The sequence below is a fragment of the Andrena cerasifolii genome, unplaced genomic scaffold (genome assembly GCF_050908995.1).
Source record: "Andrena cerasifolii isolate SP2316 unplaced genomic scaffold, iyAndCera1_principal scaffold0071, whole genome shotgun sequence".
Taxonomy (NCBI): Eukaryota; Metazoa; Arthropoda; class Insecta; order Hymenoptera; family Andrenidae; genus Andrena; species Andrena cerasifolii.
The window spans coordinates 34,327-45,190 of NW_027484964.1; positions in this window are offsets into that span (position 1 = coordinate 34,327).

A 10,864-nucleotide genomic window follows, 5' to 3' on the forward strand; every position below is an offset into this window, starting at 1 on the left:
GTTAAGATGTCCGGAGACAAATTGCGGTCCGGGCACGCACATTTCTTAGTAGATACAGGGGCAGATATTAATGTAATTAAATTAGACGCACTATTAGATGATGCAATAGTAGCACTTGACGAATCGGCAACTCTTTCAGGAATCACGCCGGGAACATCAGAAACATTAGGAACCACTTTCATCACGTTGCAATCAGAACCGATTAGATTTCATGTTGTAAAATCTTGTTTCCCAATACGAGCTGACGGTATATTAGGAAAGGAATTTTTAAGACAGGAACAAGCGGAGATATCATTTGCCCATAACACATTGGTTACTCAGTCAGATCCAATTAGACCTATACGTTTTGTGGGGGAGGAACCTTTAACAAAAAAACGGTTAAATTATAAACCTCGCATTTTACGAATTAGTGCTCGAGGCAGACAGCCAATTGCCATCGATGTCATAAATAGCGATCTGAAAGAGGGATATTTACCAAAGATCGATACAATAAACGGAGTCTATATCGGCGAAGCCGTTGTATCAGTAAATGATCAGGGCAAGTGCCATGTCCTAGCAATTAACACATTGACAGAAGATGTTGATATCGAAATTTCACCACAGGAATTAATTCCATTTGAGCACTATAGCTTGCCAGAGGAAGAAAATTTTGATTCGGATTCAGAATCCTCAGAAATTATAACGAACCGAGTAGGTGAAATAGTTAAGAGATTACGTCTGTCTCATTTGAATGATGAGGAGGTAAGTCACGTGATTGATCTTGTTGAGGAATTTCCTGAAGTATTTCATTTGCCCGGTGATAATTTGCAAGCCACACCGAATATAAAACATAAAATTCCTACTATCGATGATGTCCCGATAGATACGCGACAGTATAGATTTCCCCCAGTACATAAAGAAGAAATAGTTAAACAAATTTCGGCCAAATTAAGTAAAGGAATAATAGAATCTTCAAATTCACCATTTAATTCTCCACTTTTGATCGTGCCAAAGAAACCTGACCCAGATGGCAACCTACGGTGGCGAATAGTGATAGATTTCCGTAAATTGAACGAAAAAACGATTGGAGATGCTTACCCATTACCGAACATTACGGATATATTAGACCAATTAGGAGAGGCGCGTTATTTTTCGATATTTGACCTAGCTAGTGGTTTTCAACAAATTGAAATGGATCCGGCAGATAGTTTAAAAACGGCTTTCTCGACACCAAACGGTCATTACCAGTATAAACGCATGCCGGAAGGTCTTAAGAACGCTCCGGCAACATTTCAAAGATTAATGGACCAAGTGTTGCGTGGATTGCAAGGAACGGAAATTTTTGTATACCTAGATGATATCGTGGTTTACACTAAAAATTTAGAAGACCACGGAAAGAAAATTCGTCGTTTATTCAATAGATTGGCGGATGCCAAGCTGTCACTTCAACCCAGTAAATGCGAATTTTTGAGAACAGAAGTAGCTTATTTGGGACATATCATCGGGCAGGACGGAGTCAAACCCGACCCCAACAAGATCAAGGCCGTGAAGAATTTTCCTCGTCCTCAAAATCCTAAAAATATTAGGCAATTCTTGGGCCTTGCAGGTTATTATAGACGTTTTATAAAGGATTTTTCGGCTATAGCAAAACCATTATCCGAACTATTAAAGAAGAATGCTAAATTTGTCTGGGGTAAAGAACAAAAAGAAAGCTTCAGAAAATTGCGAAAAGCGCTATGCACTCGACCAATACTGCAATATCCAGATTTTAAAAAGCCATTTACTCTAACAACAGATGCATCTGATTACGCGATTGGTGCAATCCTGAGTCAGGAGAAAGACGGTCACGATTTACCTATAGCATACTTGTCCAGAATGTTAATAAAACCCGAACAAAATTATTCTACTACCGAGAAAGAGTGCTTAGCGATACTATATGCAGTGCTACATTTCCGACCTTATCTTTATGGACGCAAATTTACGTTAGTTAGTGATCATGAGCCCTTGAGATGGATAAATTCCATTAACGATCCTGGTCAGAGATTAGTAAGATGGAGATTGAAATTGAGAGATTATGAATACGAGTTCGTTCACAAGTCTGGTAAATTAAATACAAATGCAGACGCGTTATCGCGAAATCCGGTTGATGAAACCTTGACAGAATCCTCAGATGATTCGGATGAGGGCACAAAAATAGAAATGAAACAACTGTTTCCACTCAAAGAAGGTGAGAAGACTAGCGACTCGCCTACACCTTCAGTGTCTCAGTCAAAACCCGCGAGTCAATCAAAAATTCCAAAACCAGGAAAAACATTAGGTTCAAGGACAAGGGTAAAACCACCAACAATACTTGATCATAGTGCTATAGCCACTAGAACCCGCTCCAAATTACCACAGCCTTCCAAACAATCAATAGCAGGACCTTCAAAATTAACCGAACCTTCTATGTCATTGGAATCCTTCAAACCTTCAACTTCTTTGGACAAAGGATCATGTATTGATGATCCTCCGATTCTCAGACAGCGAAAGAGTGTTTTTCCTAATCTGGAATACTATCCTGAAACACGGATACTGGAAAATCCTAGTGTTCCAGAGGAGGAAACCGCTGTCGTTGTTAATCCATCACAAGTACAGGACATCATAGCAGGTGAACCTGATAAAACTTCAGATTATTCTGTCGAATTAAAGGACCTTCTAGAATCTTTCAGAAGGTTTGATGAATCCATGCGAGAAAGAGGTATCAGTCACGTGGATGATGAAGAAGAAATAATAGAATTTCGAGAAGACATAGTTTCAGAACCTGTAGAAGCAATTTTGGATGAACCTGACTCTTCCGATGATGAGACGGAGGAGGAGGCTATCCGAAGTCAGAATGTCGAAGACTTGATACAAACTTCGAGAGGCACTTTCCATACTAGCAAATTCGCGTCACAAGCACCTTCACTTAAAGTTATCCCGGAAGATACGGAATTGAGTATAACCCCTTCCTTGAATAGCTCAGCAATCGTCAAACCTACCTATCAAACTACTATACCCTCACCTGTTTCAACAACTAGACCATTGGCACTCTCTACACCTTTTCCAGACCATTTAACTAAACGATCTTCTAAGGAAGGAGGGAAAACTCCTCTAAAATCAAATATACCCATTCCTCGACGAATCATACCCCAAAATTCACAAAATTCTCATTCGACTGGTATAACAATAACAGGAGATATACCACCGGATTTGGAAACCGCTAAACCAATAGATTTTTCTGAATTACCACTCGAGGATAGTGAAACTGTATCCACAACAAGGGAAAATTTAACGTACTCTCGTTCCCATTATGTTCATTTTATGTCATCGGATTGCGAAATAGTAACGCCAATTGGTAACTTGTTATCTGATTTAAATATCATCAATGCAAATGATATGAAACTGGCAAAACCAAAATTAGGGCAAGTATTGATTACGGAACGAGGAAAACACAAGATCTTTAGCTTAATAATAAAACAATTTCATGGAGATAAAATTTGTGCAGAGAATTTAACATCAGGCTTACTGAATCTAAAGAATATACTAATTAAATCCAATGTGCAGTCCTTTAGAATTTCACAATCAGGCGATTTTTTAGATGAACTTCCTCACGATACATTAGCATCTTTACTAACGCGCATCTTCGAAGACAGCGGAATCAAAGTAATTATTTGCTCTGGGAATATTCGAGTCCCTCCGGAATCCATACGTCAGAATATTATTTCGGAATTTCACGAAGGATTAATTGGCGGACATAAAGGAGTGACGAAAACCTATCTTAGAATTAGGGAAAAGTTTTACTGGCCAGGACTACGAAACGACGTTCAAAATTTTATCCGCACTTGCAATAGTTGTAAGAGTAAAAAGTTAGTAAGAGCAAAAACTCGGGAACCTATGTTAATCACTGACACCTCGATTGAGCCTTTTGATAAGATAGCTCTGGACACTGTAGGACCTCTTCCGACCTCATCATCGGGAAACCGTCATATCCTCACTATGCAGGACAATTTAACCAAATACTGCATCGCTGTTCCTATTCCTGATATTAAGGCGGAAACAGTAGCACATGCATTAACAACAAATTTAATACTGCAATATGGGGCACCTCGAGTGATTTTAACCGATAGGGGTACTAGTTTCATCAATAAATTAATGCAACAGCTGGCAACGATTTTCAAAATTCATCATGTTAGTACATCGGGATATAGACCTCAGACAAATGGAGCTTTAGAACGAAGTCATATAGTATTAACAGAATATATCAGTCATTATATCAAGGACTACGACGATTGGGATCGTTTAGTACCTTTTGCAATGTTCTCATACAATACCTCGGTGCATGAAGCCACTAATTTTACACCATACGAGTTAGTATTCGGTAAAATAGCTCGTTGTCCAAATTCTTTTCAAGACGAAAACGAAAATCTTCCAGTATATAATTCATACTTGCAAGACCTAATAATACGCCTTTCTGAAATGCAAACATTAGCAGGGAATAATTTGATCAAAGCTAAAGAAAAGTCTAAATTATATTATGATAAATCGACACGTCCGTTTAAAGGAAAGGTGGGGGACATGGCACGTGTCCTAGTCGAACCAAAAAGAGGAAAATTTGGTGAACGCTACCATGGTCCATACAGGATTATTGGAGCCTTGGAGGGAAGAGGCATAGTATTGGAGGACGACAAGGGAAAACTTTTTACGAAGCACCCGGATAAATTAATATTGGATTAAGGAAAGGAATGGGCGGCTCACGGCTAATTCGATTAGATTTGGTAGTTACCTGGGCATGTCTAGTGACCATGAGTAAACCTATGGAAGAACCTGATAACGACCTGAAAGACTACCGTATCACACGGATGCCTGCTAATCCGGGACTGTACTACGAAAGGGGAAGCGGCGTAGAATTCGCGAGAGCGGATTGGCGTGTAGCGTTATTCATAGACATCCAAAAAATCAGCAAAAGTTGGGAACATGAGAACGAAACTTTGGAAAATGTTTATCAAAATTGTATATCACTTGTAGTTAAAACAGACTGTACCTCGCTATTAAGAATAGGGTACTTGAAGGGTAGAGTGACTGAGGTCATGCACCTGCACAAGGAAGCAGAACAGCTAATCTCTGAAATTATCACGCCGCCTTCGAAATTATCAAAACCTCCGAAAACAATAACTCGCCGGAGCGTACCGCTTGGATTCGTTGGTTCCTTGAGTCGTTCCTTGTTTGGTACACTGAACATGGAGGATGCTGAGTATTTTGACAGAGAAATTGATAGATTATATGATTATCAACGCATCATAACTCAGATTGTTAAGAATCAAACTCACATCGTCATGAGCGATCTGCATCATACCCATGAAATAATGGAGAAATTAGCGAGCAAAATTGAAAGTAACAGGCTCGAAATAAACAAATTAATTGAAGCACAGGGAGCATTCAAAACATTAAATTACTCTTTGGCCTTAATCCAATACTCAAATTCTGTAGAAATCTCTCTTAATCATTATATCAATGGAATTCAAACATTAATGACAGCCATAGTGACAGCTCGTCAAGGTGAATTACACCCTTCCTTGCTTAGTGGACCCAGACTGGGAATCGTCTTACAGGAGATACGAGAATCTGTAACGGGCTATGAACTTCCTATGTATGTCCGTAGAATCGAAGAATTGTCGAAATTAACTACAGTAGACTTAGGATATTATAACGGAAAAATATTAGTCACAATACACATACCATTAATAGATCGAATTAAATTTGACCTTTATCATGCGTACTCTTGGCCATCTAAACAAATTATAAATTCGAATGTTACCGCATCCGCGTACCTTGTGCCACGAGCAAGGAATGTAGGGTTAAGCACGGACCTCCGGACATATTTCATCGTTAACGATAACTTTTTAAGTTCTTGTCTGAAACTGCATGGTCACTTCTTGTGTCAACCAGAAACTCCTTTATATGAAGTACAAAATTCAAAATCATGCGAACTTCGGCTGCTGTTGGGGACTGGAAGTCAAGAAGACACTTTCAAAAATTGTAATATTCGGATGAAGACATACCACGAGCAATACTGGGAGAAACTTAAAGTATCAGGCGCTTGGCTATATTCATTGGATCAAACAGAATCTCTCCAAATAATTTGCAATGGAAGAAAAAGCCAAATTGTTACAATAGAGCACAGCGGAATATTAGAATTACATCCCGACTGCACCGCAAGAACACAGACAACCACGTTAACGGGAGTAAAGATCGTTCAGGATAAACATTATTATTATTATCAGCCTGATCTACGGTTAAATATTACGAAATTGATACCATCTCTGGAGGAATATTCGGCGATCCATGAAGTCATCAAGGGACATCCAGGACTGATGCCTTGGAAGATCGACACGGACAATTCACTCCGGGAAGTGGAGGAAAAACTGGAGATCATTGGACATCAAAGGCGTGAGAGGGAACATCATTTGCGTTTGACATATGGATCATACCTCGCTCAAATTGCCATAGTTCTATTGCTCATATCCTACCTGTCACGAACTTACGTCTACAATTTTTTCATGAGTCTTCGGAAATTTTTCATAAAGCAGAGAAATTCTACATCGGAAACTACTCGAGAGGGCAACGACCAACCTTTAGAAACGATACAAATGAACAGACCTTCATTACCTCCGCAATGATTACTGGCGAACTGACCAGACTATACTATGTGTCATTCCATAATACTTTCTTTTATGATGCTTATGCGTGATGTATTACCTTGAGGTTTATCATGGCTGCAGGACATGACTGTCGCAGGGTATTTGTGTCTCGTTTGGCTTCATACACAAAGAAGGAACACCTACTTAAGGTATTCGAGCCGTTCGGCCCGATCCATGCGGTGGTCCGGAGGAAGAACTCTGGGAATGTGGCGTTCATCACCTTTACTACCCCGGAGCAAGCTGACCTAGTGGTGGAAGCGGCAGCGGCTCAACCAAATCCTGTGTCACAAGCGGAAGCTGAAAGTTTCTCTTGGAGACTCCTGGCATGAGGCGGTGCAGATTCCTCTCACTGGAGCGCCGGCAAATCCACCGGGTCCGGATCCGTTCGGAGGCTTGATCATCAAACCCTGGGGCGCGTCCGTACTACCGGAGGAGTGCGTGGCGATGATAGCAGCGCTGCTTCCGTACCCGGACCGAGCCAGGATGGAGCGGGTCTCTCGGCTATGGAGAAGAGCAAGCTTGGCGTCCCATCGGGGAACAACGGCCATCAACTTGGAGGACTGGAGGTGGGACAACGAATGGGGTCACCGGCCCATTTCCACCGAAGCGTTCTATTGGATGCTTCAGCGTTGCGGTCGATATGTATTAAACATCAGCCTCAACGAGCGGTACCTATCTAGCTCACTGAAGCCGCAAGTTCTAGCCATAGCTTGTGAGGGCAGCGTGAATCTCACTACCTTAGATTTAAGAAGCGTAACGATTCGACCGTCGGCGCTACGAGCTTGGAGGGGAGGCTGACGTTGAGATCTCTGTCATTGGGGAGATGCGAGGGGCCCGTTGACCAATACTTGTCGGAGATAACGAGCAGATTGCGACACCTATCTATTCATAACAATACATTTACGGGAAAATCTTTAGAGAAGGGTTTTGAATTAGAGACACTGGAAATCGAAAATTGCCAAAACCTCAGAGATGCTTGCATCTCTTCGGCGCTAGCGTCATGTTCGGGATTGAGCCAATTAAAGATATCACGGAGCCCCGGTCTCAGGTCCCCCGGTGTACTTACAGCCTTAACAAGAAACACAAAAGTGTCCGAAACTCTCGAGTGTCTGACGTTTGGTACTCTCAATTTTGATCAATCTCCGCTCATCGGTGAAGCGGAGGAGTTCGAGATGATATTTTTATCGCCGGAACTGATCATCATTGCTGTGAATTTTATTATGCATTATAAAAACATCACCTCGCTAAGCGTAGCTCTTTGCAGATGGGTTGACGGTAATGTTGTCCAGGCCATGGGAGCTCATATGAGGTCACTAAAACGACTAAATGTAAGCTCTTGCATATCCATAAGAGGCGCAGAGCTTGCACTCTTGGGGAGCTTACGCAATGCGAAGAGCTTTTCATGAACAACATGTATAGTGATGTCGAAGCTACATTTCTGGCCCGTTTAGACAATCTAAAACGATTGGACGCTCGAGACAATTTGGGGATCACTGATCTGGACATTTGTGGTTTTCTGGAACACGCAATTGATGTTGAGTTAATCAATATCGAGGGGTGTAACCGAATAACTCGGGCTACCGTGGTATCAGCAGGGAACACTATCCCTATTAGAAGACATAAATTACATCTGCACCTCGGCCAAACTCAGGCATACCACGTGAAGAGGGACCGGAAAAACATCTTTTTGACAATAACCTATGATAGGATCACCCCGCGTGCGTATTTTGTGGTGAGCGATCCCTGATGCGTGACAGCGTGCATTCTGCACTCTGGTAAATCCTCGTTACACTATGGGGTCGTTTCTCCGGCGTGCCGTCTCGATGGTTGGATCAGCGGTGCCCCGTCGCTATCGCGTCGTCGGGACGACGACGTTTCTAAGGAAGGAGGGGTGTTACGTCCCGAAACTTCAAAATTTTTAAAAATAAAATCTTAGTTATTTTTCTTTTCTCTTTTGATAGTGGGCAGAGTGCTTCGGCAACGCTTAGCGTTCTGGGAAATCCCTCGTCGAGCGCATTTCTGTTCACTGTATTTTATCTATGAAAATGGATACTCGGTTCTGGGAACGTCGTCGTCGCAACGTTTGACCGTTGCACTGTACCCTGAACGTGGGACTGTGCTGAGGCATCAGCGTGGTTCTCAGTAGTTCATTCAGAATAAGCGGTTGTTCTCATCCCTCGCGACATTGATTAAATGTAAGCGGTGGGGGTGCGTCTTGACAATGCATCTAGCATTTTGGTGAAACCTCGTCGAGCGCATTTCCGACCGTCGAATCGTCGCATCAATGTAAAGGAGTGATCTGAGTGTGAGAAGCGTGGGGATGAGAGTACCCTGTTTGACGCCGGTAGCGCATAAGTATAAAGTATGAAAGAACGAAGGTGAGAACACCTAATGACATCGTGCAACGGTTGCTGGGGCATGATTAGGACTGCAGCGTCAGCTTTTCTGAGCGGGCCTCATGGCCGGACGCTCTCGGGGGCGCGAAGCTGAAGTCACTCTTTGTCGTACAGTCGCGGAGAGCGTGACGAGTGTCCGTGGATAGTAATTTCTTTTTCTTAATTTAAATTCTATTTCGAGCCAGAGATTCATAAGTTTTAGTGAATGGACTCATCTTTCCACGTTAAACGTTTTCTAACTTCATCGATTTCTGAATCTTATAAATCTGCGTTTTATATTCGTTTAATAATCCTGGCTAATTCTCTATGTTGCGTTGGGATCAACCTTCTGTTAGGTCTCATTCCTTCTTGCGTTTGTTTTATTCTATATATATATATCGCTTTCATTTATAACAACCGTCAATATCGTGTGTGAGTGTGAATTTCTCTTTCCTAGGCGCGGAACAGGTGTTTTATAGAACGTATACGAACGAAATTCGAACATTGTAGAAAAATAGCCGATATAGCGGGTGAGTTGCGCATTTCTTTTCCTTAAAAACATTGTAAGCAGTTAACGATTGGCGAGCGTAAATTCTTGTAAAGCAAATATTTTATGTGATCTATTGCCAACTGGCGAATGCGGAGGTAATGGAGAGTCAATATTGGCTTTAGCCAATATTTTGGGACTACCCTTGGCTCTCTAGCCCTCTTAACGTCAGAACAAGAGAAAGAATAAAAGTATAACTATACACATTTGAACTTTACACTCGAGCAGAAGTTATTTAATGAAATACAATAATTCAGTGCGGGGCCTGTATAGGACTAGATCTTTGAATCCCGATACCAAACAAAATTCTATAAATTACTAATTACTAAATTGCACTGTAACGCGCATAACATTCTTCCGATCAAACCGATTTAAATACCAAATCCTCGAACTCCGCGTTTACCTAGTAACCGCGTTACAGAACAAACGAACAAACGAACAAACGAACAAACGAACAAAGGAACAAACGAACAAACGAACAAACGAACAAACGAACAAACGAACAAACGAACAAACGAACAAACGAACAATCGAACAAAGAGACAAAGAAACAAAGAAACAAAGAAAAAAACGAACCAACGAACCAACGAACCAACGAACCAAAGAACCAACGAACAATCGAACAAACGAACAAACGAACAAACGAACATACGAACAAACGAACAAACGAACAAACGAACAAACGAACAAACGAACAAACGAACAAACGAACAAACGAACAAACGAACAAACGAACAAACGAACAAACGAACAAACGAACAAACGAACAAACGAACAAACGAACAAACGAACAAACGAACAAACGAATAAAAGAACAAACGAACAAACGAACAATCGAACAAACGAACAAACGAACAAACGAACAAACGAACAAACGAACAAACGAACAAACGAACAAACGAACAAACGAACAAACGAACAAACCAACAAACGAACAAACGAACAAACGAACAAACGAACAAACGAACAAACGAACAAACGAACAAACGAACAAACGAACAAACCAACAAACGAACAAACGAACAAACGAACAAACGAACAAACGAACAAACCAACATACGAACAAACGAACAATCGAACAAAGAGACAAAGAAATAAAGAAAAAAACCAACCAACGAACCAACGAACCTACGAACCAACGAACCAACGAACCAACGAACAAACGAACCAACGAACAAACGAAAAAACGAAAAAACGAAAAAACGACAAAACGAACAAACGAAAAAACGAACAAACGAACAAACGAA